Source organism: Heteronotia binoei, chromosome 17, assembly GCF_032191835.1.
Source record: "Heteronotia binoei isolate CCM8104 ecotype False Entrance Well chromosome 17, APGP_CSIRO_Hbin_v1, whole genome shotgun sequence".
Lineage (NCBI taxonomy): Eukaryota > Metazoa > Chordata > Lepidosauria > Squamata > Gekkonidae > Heteronotia > Heteronotia binoei.
Window position 1 is genome coordinate 45413 of NC_083239.1, and position 13853 is coordinate 59265.

At 43.2% G+C, this 13853-nt stretch overlaps 1 protein-coding gene and 1 pseudogene across 2 annotated transcripts in view; one reads left to right on the top strand and one right to left on the bottom strand.

The window, feature by feature from the left end:
* The first annotated feature begins 1929 nt into the window (after positions 1 to 1929).
* DMTF1 (cyclin D binding myb like transcription factor 1) overlaps positions 1930 to 13853 on the top strand; it is a 75720-nt gene continuing 63796 nt past the window's right edge. Inside the window, exon 1 of one of the 2 annotated variants that reach the window (XM_060257938.1) lies at positions 1930 to 2018. The gene's annotated coding sequence lies outside the window, so the exon portion shown is untranslated. The remainder of the gene's footprint in view (positions 2019 to 13853) is intronic. The other variant, XM_060257939.1, reaches the window with a different exon arrangement.
* LOC132586447 (B-cell CLL/lymphoma 7 protein family member B-like) lies at positions 13180 to 13761 on the bottom strand (annotated as a pseudogene).

Below are 13853 nucleotides of genomic sequence, written 5' to 3' on the forward strand. Positions count from 1 at the left end.
CTCAGTTTATTCCTATTACCATTCGTAAGAAATATACTCATTCCTATCAGGTGTGTGCTTGTTTTTTAATATGCAACCTGACATGAGAGAAGTGCAATTCCAAAAGAAAATTTGTGCAGTTAAAAAAATAATTATGGGATACAAATTTTTTTAGCAGCTGACAAAATCACTTCACACAAAAAAACTGATACAAGAAAAGCTTGCCAATTCAAAAAAGTTTGGCACATAACTAAAAAGTCTGTAATGCTAAGAAATCTTTTTAATATTCATAAAAGTTGAGCAAAATACCAAAATGCTATACAATACCAAAATTTCCATGAGAGTTCTTACGACATTTAGACCCACCTATTGAAACAAGAGGTCCTAGAGGAAAAATAAAACTATAAAAATGATATTGAACAACTCTGTACTGCTACTAAAGGATGTACTTGTCTTTTCTCCATGCATGTTAAAGACTGTTATGAAAACATTCAACAAGATTTTTATTTTTCTTAGCTGATGCAAAAAGTGACCCTGAGAAGTCTTCTGAATTCCTCCGCGTTCCCACCTCTCCCGTCTATGCCAAAGAAATAGGACAAGGTGAGTCCGAGGCCGACTAAGTTTTATTCAGGGTTCAACAAAGCAGGGCACCTTTAAGCCCGACTAAGTTTTATTGCGAACGTAGCTTCCGCGTGCCCTCTAAGCAGGCTTCCTCAGCCCAGGGGATCAGGCGTTGCGGGCTGAAATGCAAGCAGTTGGTTCATTAAGCAAGCAGAGCGGCTGGGCCATTTGGTCGGGGGCTGTTTCTGTAAATGCAGGTGAGCCCGCGAAGGACACGTGTTTCCTCATAAGAACATAAGAGAAGCCATGTTGGATCAGGCCAACGGCCCATCCAGTCCATCACTCTGTGTCACACAGTGGCCAAAATATATACACACATACACTGTGGCTAATAGCCACTGATGGACCTCTGCTCCATATTTTTATCTAAACCCCTCTTGAAGGTGGCTATGCTTGTGGCCGCCGCCACCTCCTGTGGCAGTGAATTCCACATGTTAATCACCCTTTGGGTGAAGAAGTACTTCCTTTTATCCGTTCTAACCTGTCTGCTCAGCAATTTCATTGAATGCCCACGAGTTCTTGTATTGTGAGAAAGGGAGAAAAGTACTTCTTTCTCTACTTTCTCCATCCCATGCATTATCTTGTAAACCTCTATCATGTCACCCTGCAGTCGATGTTTCTCCATGTTAAAGAGTCCCAAGCGTTTCAACCTTTCCTCATAGGGAAAGTGCTCCAGCCCTTTAATCATTCTAGTTGCCCTTCTCTGGACTTTCTCCAATGCTATAATATCCTTTTTGAGGTGCGGCGACCAGAACTGCACACAGTACTCCAAATGAGACCGCACCATCGATTTATACAGGGGCATTATGATACTGGCTGATTTGTTTTCAGTTCCCTTCCTAATAATTCCCAGCATGGCGTTGGCCTTTTTTATTGCAAACGCACACTGTCTTGACATTTTCAGTGAGTTATCTACCATGACCCCAAGATCTCTCTCTTGGTCAGTCTCTGCCAGTTCACACCCCATCAACCTGTATTTGTAGCTGGGATTCTTGGCCCCAATGCGCATTACTTTGCACTTGGCCACACTGAACCGCATTCCTCGCACGTCGAGACACACCGGAATGAAAGGCGGGGGCTACACGGCAGCTCTGCGTACTTTATATGTTTTAGCGAACGAAGCTGCTCGTTGCTCAGATTCAGCATCTGCCTGCCCGGAGGAAGGCGGCGCCCACGGAGACGCCAGGCCCGCAGCCGCGCCGAGGCCTGCGCAGCGCCGTTTGCCAGGCAGCGAAAGGCCGCCGAAGTCTCGCGAGGCTTGCCCGTTCCCGCCGCCCTTTCCGCGAGGCGAGAGCTGCGTGGGAGGGGCCGCCTTTAGGCTCCGCCCCCTGCCTGCTGCCGTCGCCGCGGCCTCCCTCCATCCTGGTACTTCGGAGCTCCATCCTGGTTCCCTCAAGTGCCCGGACCCAAAACAGGAAGTGAGTGTTGCGCGCGGCGGCCGGAGGAGGAGGACGGGGGCTCTGGGCGAGGCCGGGCCCTGGCGGGGGAGGGGGCGCGGAGGATGCAGGGAGATGCCCCCCCAGCAGGCTCGGGCCGCTCAGCCCCTTTGGGTGTCTCATTCTGGGCGGGGTGGCGCGGCCTCTCTTGTTCCATGCGGGGATGTGGCCTCCCCCAAAGCCCAGTCTCCTGCCTGCCTGCCTGCCTTTCTGCATCCTCGCCCCAGGAAATAGCCGGCCTTCACCCTCATCTCAGCATGGCACTTCTGGAAATGAACTGTGCCCAACTGAATCGCAAAGTGATTGGCATTTCCTTTGTATCTCTTAACTGCTAGCATTTCCCCCTGCGAGAGTCTGGGGCCTTTTCTAACTCCCGCCACAGTATGGAGCTGTGTGTCTGGACTGCAACGGAGCTGTGAAGTCTTTTAACATTGAAAAGGCTACTGCATTTATTATAGAATGAGCATTGACTGACAGACAACTATTTCATTGTGTTCATCTTCCATCTTCATTATGTTCATCTTATTCTTGGTTCTGAAAATGTTATCTGAAATGAACTGTCCATAGTACCACTGGCTTTGTGCACTGGGTCTGCAGAGCATATTATTCTTGGTCACATTGGTAAAGAATCTATTTTTGTATCTGTACTTTAAAACATTAGCATTGTATGGTACCTACAATTGCTGCCTTATGGCTAGAAAAAAAATCAAAATAAATGAAAATCACAAAGCACTAATAAAATACAATAGCATTTACTGGAAAGTAACAGGCAAACAGTCTTCTTGAATAATCTCACAAATATAACAGTTTCAGTAATAAAGTCCATACAAAGTTTCAGCAACATCCATATGAGCAATCCACTAAATACACATATTCCAGATATAAGATGTGTTTTGGAATAAATGTTTTCCTTCCTCAGAGGTGATTCCACTTCAGAATCCACAGAAGGTATGCTCAGATGGAATTCTACTTGGTCCCTGTATTTCACTCAGTGTAATGAAAACTTCCTGGGAGGCTTCAGTTCACAATACAGCAGGCAGCAGCTCAACAATATCCACTGACTGAATTTATCTCTACTAAGAAAAAGTGTTTAATAAGATAAATGGTCAGTTGCCTAGATGGGGGACCTCTTAGATGGGACCTTTATGTGTGCTTGCTTAATTTTCATTAAATTAAAAATATTTTATTTAACATTTTAATTTATTTTAAATAATTTACTAAATAATCAAAATTAAAATATTTGAAGATTAAAAATTAGAATGAACTGTTTGAAAATATTTGTTTTTATCAGCATTGGCATGGATGGCAAATTAATGTAGCTGTGATAGCAGTAAGATCTACTCAAGAGCTGTTATCCTAGGAGAAAAGATTTGCAGTGTAACAGAGAATATAATATAGAATAGATGTGTCACTGTTGAGGGGGTATACAATTAAAATAAGTAACCTGGGCTTTGATTGTATAAGTTAGGGGCCCTCAGACTTTTTAAATAGGGGGCCAGTTCACTGTCCCTCAGACTGTTGGAGGGCCGGACTGTTGTGGTGGCTGACGTTACTGTACAAGGCCGCGGGCCGTCAGTTCTCCATCTTCTGCATCTCTCCCTTCCCCACACCACACACCCCAGCCTGGGAACTCACGTCACCTCGGTATCGCCTCACACTCTGTCTCTGCCGCCTCAGCCCAGTGCCAGAAGTGTGCATCGCTAACACGAGTTTAGGTCGAACGTCACTTTCGGTCTGATTTTGCCATAACCTGGCGGGCCGCATAAATGTCCTCAGCGGGCCGCATCTGGCCCACGGGCCGTAATTTGAGGACCCCTGGTATAAGTTATACGTACCAGGCATACCTTCTTGTCCCAGACCTTGAATCGTAGATGACAAGTGGGCTGTCACAGTTTTCATGGCTTTCAAGAGTAGAGACCTAGTCAATCTTCTGCCTTCTGATGCAGCCCACTGCGCTTGTGTTCCATTTTCGCCATCTCAGGATAGGACATCTTTTAGGTAGCTCCATTGATTTACTCCCTCATTGCAAAGATATTACTCTTTTCTTTTTCACTCTGAACTCCTCCAGAGGCTTTCACTTTTACTGAGAAGTTTCTTCTTTGGCCAGGTTAGATCCCTCAGGATTTCTTTCTCTTGTTTCCTTCGTCTGTGGTTCCTACCATGGCAACCAAGGTGCTCTTCAAAAAGTGCATGAAATGCACTACAAAGATACTACATAGTGATGATCATAAGATGTGTGCTGGGTGAATCCCATAATGTGGAAACATGCCAAATTTGCTGATGCTTCACATTGAAGGCATGTTCTGATAGAGCCTCTTGCTTAAAAGCAGCACTTTGGGGGAAAGTGCTCTTAGCCTTGGGTCCAGCCAAGTTGGTTCCTACATCAGGACCATTGGCTTCTGTTCTGAAGTCATCAGCTCCAACTGATTGTCATGGTGCCAGGCCCCCCTCAGTGCGCTCAGTACCTACGGAATCTGCTCCCCCCCAAGAGGGCTACCTTTGTTGACCTGGAGGTAGAATCTAGAGATACATCATCAACCACTGTAGTGTGCGTCTCCAAGATGCATTCTACTTTGGAACCACTAACAAAAAAAATTAAAAATCTAAGTTTGTGGAATGTCTGGATTTGGACTCCAAACAAGCTAAAACAGCCAAATGCAAGGAGAGAGACTGTTCTGAGTACCACAGCTCCACTGTAGACTTCTTCACCCCATCCTCCTTCCTTGTCAGATTCATTCTTGGAGCCCGAGGATGAAGAGTAGCAGAGCATTGTGTCAGCCCTATTAGTCCCTTCTGACACAGCCCTGCGGCTGGCATGGAAACCCGACCGACCCTCTGGCTTCTATACAATGTGTCACCATCATATCTGCACAGATGGGAGACCCATCACCCCATGATTTATGAGGGAGAAACCAAGAAACTGGAGGCTACTTTGATCATCGCCATATGGTTCTGTTCCATCCAAATTATAAAGAATTAGTGAAATGGGCTTCTGTAGTCTCACAAGGTAGCTCCGACGATGCTTCGGAACCTTCATTGGATGAGGCTGTAGGGGACCCTACATCTATATACCCAAGTGAAGCTCTAATGCTCTATATGACAAATGGATGCTTCAGACTGCAAAAGCTCTTGCTATCGATGTGGCAACCTCAGACAATTGTCCTAAGGAAAAGATCCTAAACCAATTGCACTTGGATGAACTAGGTCTCCCTTAACTCCACAATTCGATATAAACCAGCCCCCACACAAGCCACTCCCAAGAAAGATAGAAAGCCTATACAAGGACAAACAGGATTCTTCAAAGTTCCTTTCAACACACCCACCATCCTCCTTGCTCATCACAAAGGACTGCAGGTTCGTCAGAGGCCATATTCTCAGCAAGCCATCTCTTACTATATGGCTACCATCTTGCTTTTGAATAACTTTTAATGACTTCTTGATCTATAAGTAATTGTGAATTCCTTTCTTAGAATCAGCTATTTCCAGTTTAATATTCCTCTCATTTGGGTTTATAATCCATTCTGAAATCCAAACTAGTGCTGCTGCTTGATGATATAACCTGATATTCGATACGGCCAAACCTCTCTTTTTCTCATCTTGCGTTATTTTAAACTTTACTCTTGGCTTTTTCCCATTATATATGAAGTTGTTTATAGTTTTCTACCAATTTTTAGCATATTTTCTTCTATGTCAACTCGTAGCATTTGAAACAAGGAGGTCAGTTTTGGTAAGACATTCATTTTGATGGCAGAGATTCTGCCTAGCCATGACATTTTCAGTGTGTCCCATCTTTGCAAGTCTTCTGTAATACTTGTCCATACTTTTTGATAGTTATCTTTGTATAGATTTTTATTTTGTCCTGTTATATTAATGCCCAGGTATTTTTTGATTTTTTTGGTAACAAGGCATCCAGTTAATTTCTGTATTTTTTCTTGTTCTTCGTTGGTTCTATTTAATAAGAATATCTTGGTTTTCTTTTTGTTCGGTTTATATCCAGAATGAATTCCAAAGCTGGTTATCTGTTCCATTGTGTATTTCAGTGAGCTATAAAGTAGTGTCACTTTTATGGCCATAATTGTCTGCATGGCTTTTCATCTTGTACTCTTCCTTATCTCCCTTTATTCCAGTGATCCTATTATCTTGTCTCGTTTTGTCGGCCACTATTTCCGTTGCTAAAATGAATAGTAGCAGTGATATAGCGCATCTTTGTTCAGTTCCCTTTGCAGTCTCAGATTCTGGCATATTGATGGGTATAAATGGTTTTAATCCAATCTAAAAATTCATTTACATAGTCCAGTTTGGTGTAGTGGTTAAGTGTGCAGACTCTTATCTGGGAGAACTGGGTTTGATTCCCCACTCCTCCACGTGCACCTGCTAACATGGCCTTGGGTCAGCTATAGCTCTTGCAGAGCTGCCTTTGAATGGGCAGCTTATGTGAGAGCTCTCTCAGCCCCATCTACCTCACAGGGTTTCTGTTGTAGGGGAGAAAGGTAAAGGGAGATTGTAAGCTGCTCTGAGACTCTAAAATTCAGAGTGAAGGGTGGGGTATAAATCCAGTATTATCATCTTTCATGTTTTGTAAAACTTTAAATAGGAACGGCCAAAGCACGTTGTCAAAAGCTTTTTCTGCATCCAGCTGTTTTTCGACCTTTCCTCCCAGAATGTTCAATTGCATTTAAGAAATATCTGATGTTATCTTTCATATATCTTTTCGGAACAAAACCTGTTTGATCTTGATGAACTAGTTCTGGAATACATTTTCTTAGTCTCTCAGCGATGACTGTTACAAAAATCTTGTAATCTATGCTTAGCAATGAAATTGGTCTGTAAAATTGTTGTAGTAGTGGATCATTCCCCTCTTTGTGTATTAAAGTAATATTGACCTCTTGCCATGTTGGTGGTAGCTAGGGTTTTTTTCTTGTATCTCATGCATTACTTTTTGGAGTGGTATTGTTAAAATATCTTCAAAAGATTTATAGTATGTGCTGTAAGACCACCTGGACCTGGAGCTTTATCCTTTTTTAGTTTTTTAATAACATTATTGATTTCCTGTACTGTTATCACTTGATTTAATATTTTTCTATGTTCTGGCGTAAATTTTTAAAATGATGACTCATGTAGGTATTTTTCGATTTCATCCTCGTTTGCAAGTTTTTTGTACAGGTTTGTTAAAAAGGTTTTTATTTGATCCATCATCCCTTGTTCTGAATAGAGTACTTGACTTCCTTTTCTGATTTGTGATATCCTCCTCTTTTCCCTTTCTTTTCTTAGACTTTGAGCTAAGTATCTTGATTTGTTTGCAAATTTGAAATGCCTTTGTCATAAATATTTTAATTTTTTCTGCATTTCTTCAACTCTAGCAGAGCCAAATGCTTTTTTAAATGTTTGAACTTTTAGCAGATCTAAATGCTTTTTTAAATATTTGATCTCTTTCAACTTGTTTTTATTGCCAGTACTTTTATGTTCTTGTTCCAGTGCCCTTATTTCATCTTTTTTTTCATAGAAATTTTTTTTAATTTTTTCTTTCTTGCAGCTATCACCAGTAGGGTCCTTTAATGTAGGTTCCCATGTTAATGATGCTGTTATTAATATTGTTGAATTTAAAATATCCTACTGGGTCTTCCTTACGTTTTTGTTTAACTTAATCTTGTAGTAAAAGCTTATCATTTAGTCTCCATCCCCTGTATCTTCCTGTGACCACTGAATCTGAACCCATTTTCTAAGTCTTAATCATGGAATGATTCTGGAATGCCGCAAAATTTTAAATGATTAGTTCTGAGTTTCGCTTCTAAAACTTCAGTCTTTGGTTTACTTCTCTTTGGGAGTATTCTTAACGTTGTTGTGCTACTTCAAACTTGTCCTGTTTTCCTTCAAATTCTTTTTGCTTTGTCTTGATTTCTTGAATCTCTTGTTTATTTTTTTGAATCTTTTGGCTTATTTCTTGCAGTCCAGTTGAAATTTCAGTCCTTATTTTTTGTATATCTTCCTTGATCTCTTGTTGTAGTTGAGTTAATAATCCTGATTTCTTAAGTTCAGCAGTTAGAGTTTTAATTAGCCAGGAAAGGGATTTGTCTAATTTCTCAGTTATAATCTGAATATCGTCATCAGAACTAATCTCTTTTTTTGTAGTCCTTGTTCCAGATGCCATCTTTTGCAGCTTTGCTAGTTTTCTTCTGCGTTGAAATGCCTTATATAACCTTTTCATAAAGCTACATAAGTTTACATAAATTTACATAGTCATAACATTATAATCTTATGCAGACTTCTACAGTCTTAACAATATAAATGGATAGGAGCATATTATTTGCTGGACAAGCATATTGTCCAGCAAATACGATGAAGAGCTTAGAGTCTTGTCCAACGCTGCCAAATAAGTGAGATAGCGAGAAAATAAAATTCCAGTTCCTTATAAAAGTTAGTGAGATGAACTTTTAAATAATGTTCTGAGTAAGATCCATTTAAAATTATTTACAAAGAGTAATTGGGCAGGCAGACTTACTTGGTGTTCAAACTGGCATTCTCAGGACACGCTTGATGGAAGCTGCAGTGTAGAAGCCTGGAGACCTTGTGTCCACTAAATAAAGGAGAGCCACAATCTCTCATTCTTCCAAAACAGTTTTGCTGAGTCCTCCATGTATTGAAAAGGGAGGGGGCTGGGTTTAGTCCATCAACCTGCCTGGCTTTGAGCCCTGCTGCCAAGAAACAAACTGTGCTTTAGTCAGACCTACATTGCCACTGACATCACCAATCTATGTCTATTGTGATGCAAGTACTGGGGGGGGGGGGGGGATGACCACTTAACACAGGGGTGGGGAAAATTATTTCTGCAAAGGGCCATTTGGATATTTATAACATCATTCGTGGGCCGTACAAAGTGAACTCATTAGCATATTGGGCCACATCCCCTAATATTAGTATATATGTGGGTACCTTTAAACGTCTGCTAGGAGCAGCCGCAGTTTCTGCATGAAGGGAGGGAGGGGGTGGGGGTGGGAGCCAGCTACCATCAGTTCAGTTTGCACTTGTTTATCCCAGAGGGTGTGGCCTAATATGCTAATGAGTGTTTGACCTAATATGCTAATATCAGGGGATGTGGTCTAATATGCTAATGAGTTCATGGTGGGCTTTTTATCTTTTTTTTTAAACAAAAAAAGCATTTGCCTAGGGTGGTGGGCCAAGGGGTGTGTGTGCGCCAAATTAGGCTCTCCCCACATGCCTTCAAATAGAAAAACAATTATTTGCATTAATTTTGCCGGCCTAAATCGTTCTCCCTCGGCGGAGCACTTTTTTTTTTAAGTTGATAATTTTGTATGACCCGTGAATGATGTTATAAATATCCAAATGGCCCTTGGCAGAAAACAGGTTCCCCATCCCTGATCTAATGTTTCAGAATGTTATAATGAACTATTTAAATATATGGTGACAGTGGCAAGAGCAATATTTGCTTCAAAATGGAAAGCTGAACCCTGCCCAGAATTGATTGACTGGAAAAATAAACTAATTATATGACCATGGCAAAGTTAACATCCTACTTGCATCATAGACCAGAGTCTGAATTTTAATGAAAATGGGATGTGTGTATTTTTTGCATATATTGATCAAAATTAGGCTGCAAAGGGGTTTATACCCCACCCTTTTCTCTGAATCAGAGACTCAGAGCGGCTTACAATCTCCTATATCTTCTCCCCCCACAACAGACACCTTGTGAGGTGGGTGGGGCTGAGAGGGCTCTCACAGTAGCTGCCCTTTCAAGGACAACGCCTGCGATAGCTATGTTTAACCCAAGGCCATTCCAGCAGGTGCAAGTGGAGTAGTGGGGAATCAAACCCAGTTCTCCCAGGTAAGAGTCTACACACTTAACCACTACATCAAACTGGCTCTCTAACAGAAAAACAAAAACAAAAGTACTAAAAACCAGATATTGCCATTCATATTAAAATAGAATATGGGGTGATGTGTATGTCTTTCTGATTTCATTTACAAAAGTGAGTAGTTTTGTATCATTGTGATTCTTTCATATTTACTCATTTCAAGAGTGATCAGATTGAATTTAAATAAAAATCTTCAAAATATAACATAAGTGATCTTTGGCTGGGAAACAAGGTTTTTATGTGACACCTGGAGTAAATAAACTTCTGACTTCTCTTCAGTGGGCTAATAACCTGTAGAAATTACTTATTGAAGAGAATAATCATTTCAGCAAAACCCTGTGATTTAATACTTAAAAGTGTTGCTTTGGAGCAGGCAAAGTGGGGTGAGCAGGCATATCTGTTTCCATATGTCTGTTTTAAAAAGGATGCTAATGCTGATTTTCCATTAAGTGGAAAGCATTCCCATCGGAACATTCCCATCCTGTGGCCAGGCACTCCCTTCTCAGGGATAACACCAGGGGCTAAGTGAGTGGGTGTGTGTGATGGAAGGGTTGAACTAGTTAGGTCCTGCCTCATTCAAATTACTGTTGGTTCTATTGCTGATGGCTAGCTCAGAAGAACTTGGTAAATGGTTAGGATGAAAAGGCAAAGTCCATGTTAGGGAACGTTAGAAAGAAGATAGAAAATAAAGCACCTGGCACCATGTCTTTGTTGAAATATACGAGCTATCTGTATTTAGAATACAATTTATACTAGTTCGGATTGCCCCATCTCAAAAATGAGTGATGATGGGTCCTACTCTAAATTTGTGGCAACTGCAGAAAAAAAAAAGGAATTAAGACATTCCAGGCAAGCATCTCTCCAGTCTTTTGCAGCAGCTTCTGGATTGGGGCCAGAGCCTTCCTATTGCATTTTAATCTCCACCTGTATTTTTAGGTTTTGCAGTCTGCTGCTTTAGAACAAGGAATTATAGAGAAGCAAAACTCTTCAAGGGCTGTCTCTATTTTCCTCCATCCCTATGAGGAAAAAAATGGTCAGATGGTGACAAGTTCTCTATCTGAGCCTCCATCTCCTCTCCCCGCCCCGTTTCTTCCTCCTCCTCTGGTCAAAGGGGGGGTGGATGGGGGGGGAGACAAAAGCTTCCTTCACTTTGGCACAAATGTTAAGTACAGCTTGGAAAACTCACACACACATCATTGGTCCTGTTGTAAATCTCCTGTTTTCTTGGTGGGTTTCAGGGGTGGACGAAGAGGGCTTTTGCTTACTCTCCGTGTGTGTGTGTGTGTGTGTGAAGGAGACATTAAAAATCTCCTTTAGGATTTGGGGGGGGGGGAATCAAACAGCATTAGTCTGTTGCATGACAACTCTCTGCCGTTTCCTGCCAAGGATACTGGGAGTTGCCCCATTTTTGTATACAGAGAGAAATGAGAAGTGTGTGTTATTGTGCCCCTTAGCTCTTGTGCCCGAGAGCCAGAAGAACCAATTTGCTTTCAAAATCCCAGCAAACTTCCGATGACTTTTCCCCTCCCTCTCTGAATGAGCAGAGCTTCACTTTCCCAGAGAAAGGCTCAGCCACAGCAGAAAAGAAAGGGAAGCAAACCCTTTCCAGATAATTTCCACACGTCTGAGGGATCTCCCCTAGCAAACACACATGCACCCCCGTCTCCCCCTGACTGCTGTCTACGACAAGCCTATAAAGGGCACTGGGCAGCGCTGCTGCAGAAAGACAGGCTCCTGGGGCTTTCCCTCCACCGCCCCCGTGATCAAACCCAGGCACCGCACTTTCCTCTAACAGTGCTGGCCACAGCAAGTCCATAAAGGGTGGGGGAAAGAGGTGACTCTGCTTTGCTCTTGGGCTGGCTCTCCTGCAGGAAAGGCAGCCTGAGAGTGAAGAGGACGCTCCCCCCAGCTCTTTTCCCCGCCTGAGATTTGGGCGGAGGAAAGAGGCAGCGCGGCTTCGCTCTTGGGCTGACTCTGCTGCAGGAAAGGCAACCTGAGAGCGAAGAGGATGCCCTGTGCCAGCTGTTTCCCCCGCCCGGTGGAGGAAAGAGGTGCAGAAAGGTTGGGGGGGGGCGTTTGCATGGAGGGCTCCTAGAGAGGAGTCCTCCCTGCAAGGGGCGCTGGGGGCCCTCCCGCACTGGAGGGAGGGTGGAGCCCGCTGCCCTTCCAGACTTTGCTGGGGTCTCCTGAGGCTCAAGAGTACTCGGCAAAGTTGGGGGGGGGGTGTTGACAGTGATGTCATTGTGATGTCATTGGCGCATGCTCACTTTGTGCGTGCTAAAATCACCGGCCGGGGGGGGGGAATGATCACAGTCCAGCCTTGGAGCGCAGGCAGCCCTAGCACCGGGCCTGATCCCCTTTTCCAAGAGTCCACAGAGGACTGAGCATGAAGGTTCTTTTTTTCACAAGTGGTGGACTTGCGAAAAAGCGAAAAAGTTTTGGCTGACGATACAACAAGAAATATCTAAAATTTTGGAATATGACTTAAAGAAAGATGCAGAGACTTTTCTGTTGGGATTACAAATGGAAAAATTTCCAAAAGAAGATAGAACTTTAATTTGGTATTTGCTCTCAGCTGCTAGGACATTGTATGTGCAGTTGTGGAAGCAAGAAAAAATACCAGAGAAATGGGATTGGATTGTGAAAGTTTTATCGTGGAGTGAAATGGACAAATTAACAAGAACCTTAAGAGACTGTGATCTGGAAGTGTTCAAAAAGGAGTGGAAGAAATTTAGAGGATATATAGAGAAAGAGTGGAATGTAAAAAGACATTGGACAATCTTTTAACAATAAGTATGAGAAAAGGGAGAAATTGAACTTTGATTGGTTAAGGGTACCTTTAAAACTGAACTCAAGTCTATACTTCGGCGGGAGTCTTGTAATGGAGGGAGGGGGAATTGGAAAATATCATATGGGATAGTAATGATATAATTAGACATTGTTACCATATGTTATCAATAAAATTGTTTAAAACAAAAAAAAGAGAAAATAAAAAGAGGCTGCTGTCCCTCATCTTTTAGTCATGCAAGTGAGGAGGTAAAAGAAGGAAGGGAATGTTGCATTGGAGGAGACAGGACAACTCTTGGCAAAAGTGGGTGAAGGCAAGCTGGCGTCTAGAGAGAGCACGGTCCCAAAGAACAGCAGGATGAGGATGGTTGGAGGGCAGCAGATGGGTATTCCAGTTGTCAAAAGAATGAGCATCTTGTGGGCGGGGGACAGTCGGACTCTTTGGGAAGGACCATATTGCAGGGGAGAAGTGGGCTGACTAGCTCTCAGAGGCCATATGCAGAATTCTGGTTGGGACAAGATCTCTTGAGTGGTGGTGCTCCGGAATCCTCCCCTCTATCTGCCTGAGCCTCCAGAGGACTTGGCTCTTCCTTTTTTGAGGGTTCGGGGCTCATCTGCTACTTGGGAGGGAGGGAGGGTAGATTCTTCCAGCGGCTCCTGTCCCAGTATGGGCGAATGCAAGTCATTGCGGAAGTCAGAGTTTTGCATGGGGCTCTTTGACTCACTCGGCTGGGGATGGAGGCAGGGTCACTGTCTGCCTTGAATTTATAGGCATTCGACAAGGAACTCTGGTTGCTGTTTTTGTCCTGGAACTCCAGAAGGAGCGGCGAGTTGGCAGCAACTTCAGCTGGAAAACCGTTGGACTCCTGGACAGCAGCGCTACTGGATTTGGACTTCTCTTTCTCTTTGTTGTCGACTGCGGGCACCCACTTGAATATCCACAGGGATGTGTTTCCCATGGTCTCCCATTTTCGAATGCACTTGATGGCTGCCATCGCTTTTTTGATGTCATCCTGGGCATGGCTGTGGGACTCAGCCTGCACCAAGCAGCCCGACATGGCGCCTGTTCTCACACCAGCTGCTGCCGCTTCCTGCCCAACATGCATGAGCCCCCTGAGGGTGTGAACATAGTGTCAGTGATCTCCCTTTTGCTTTCGTG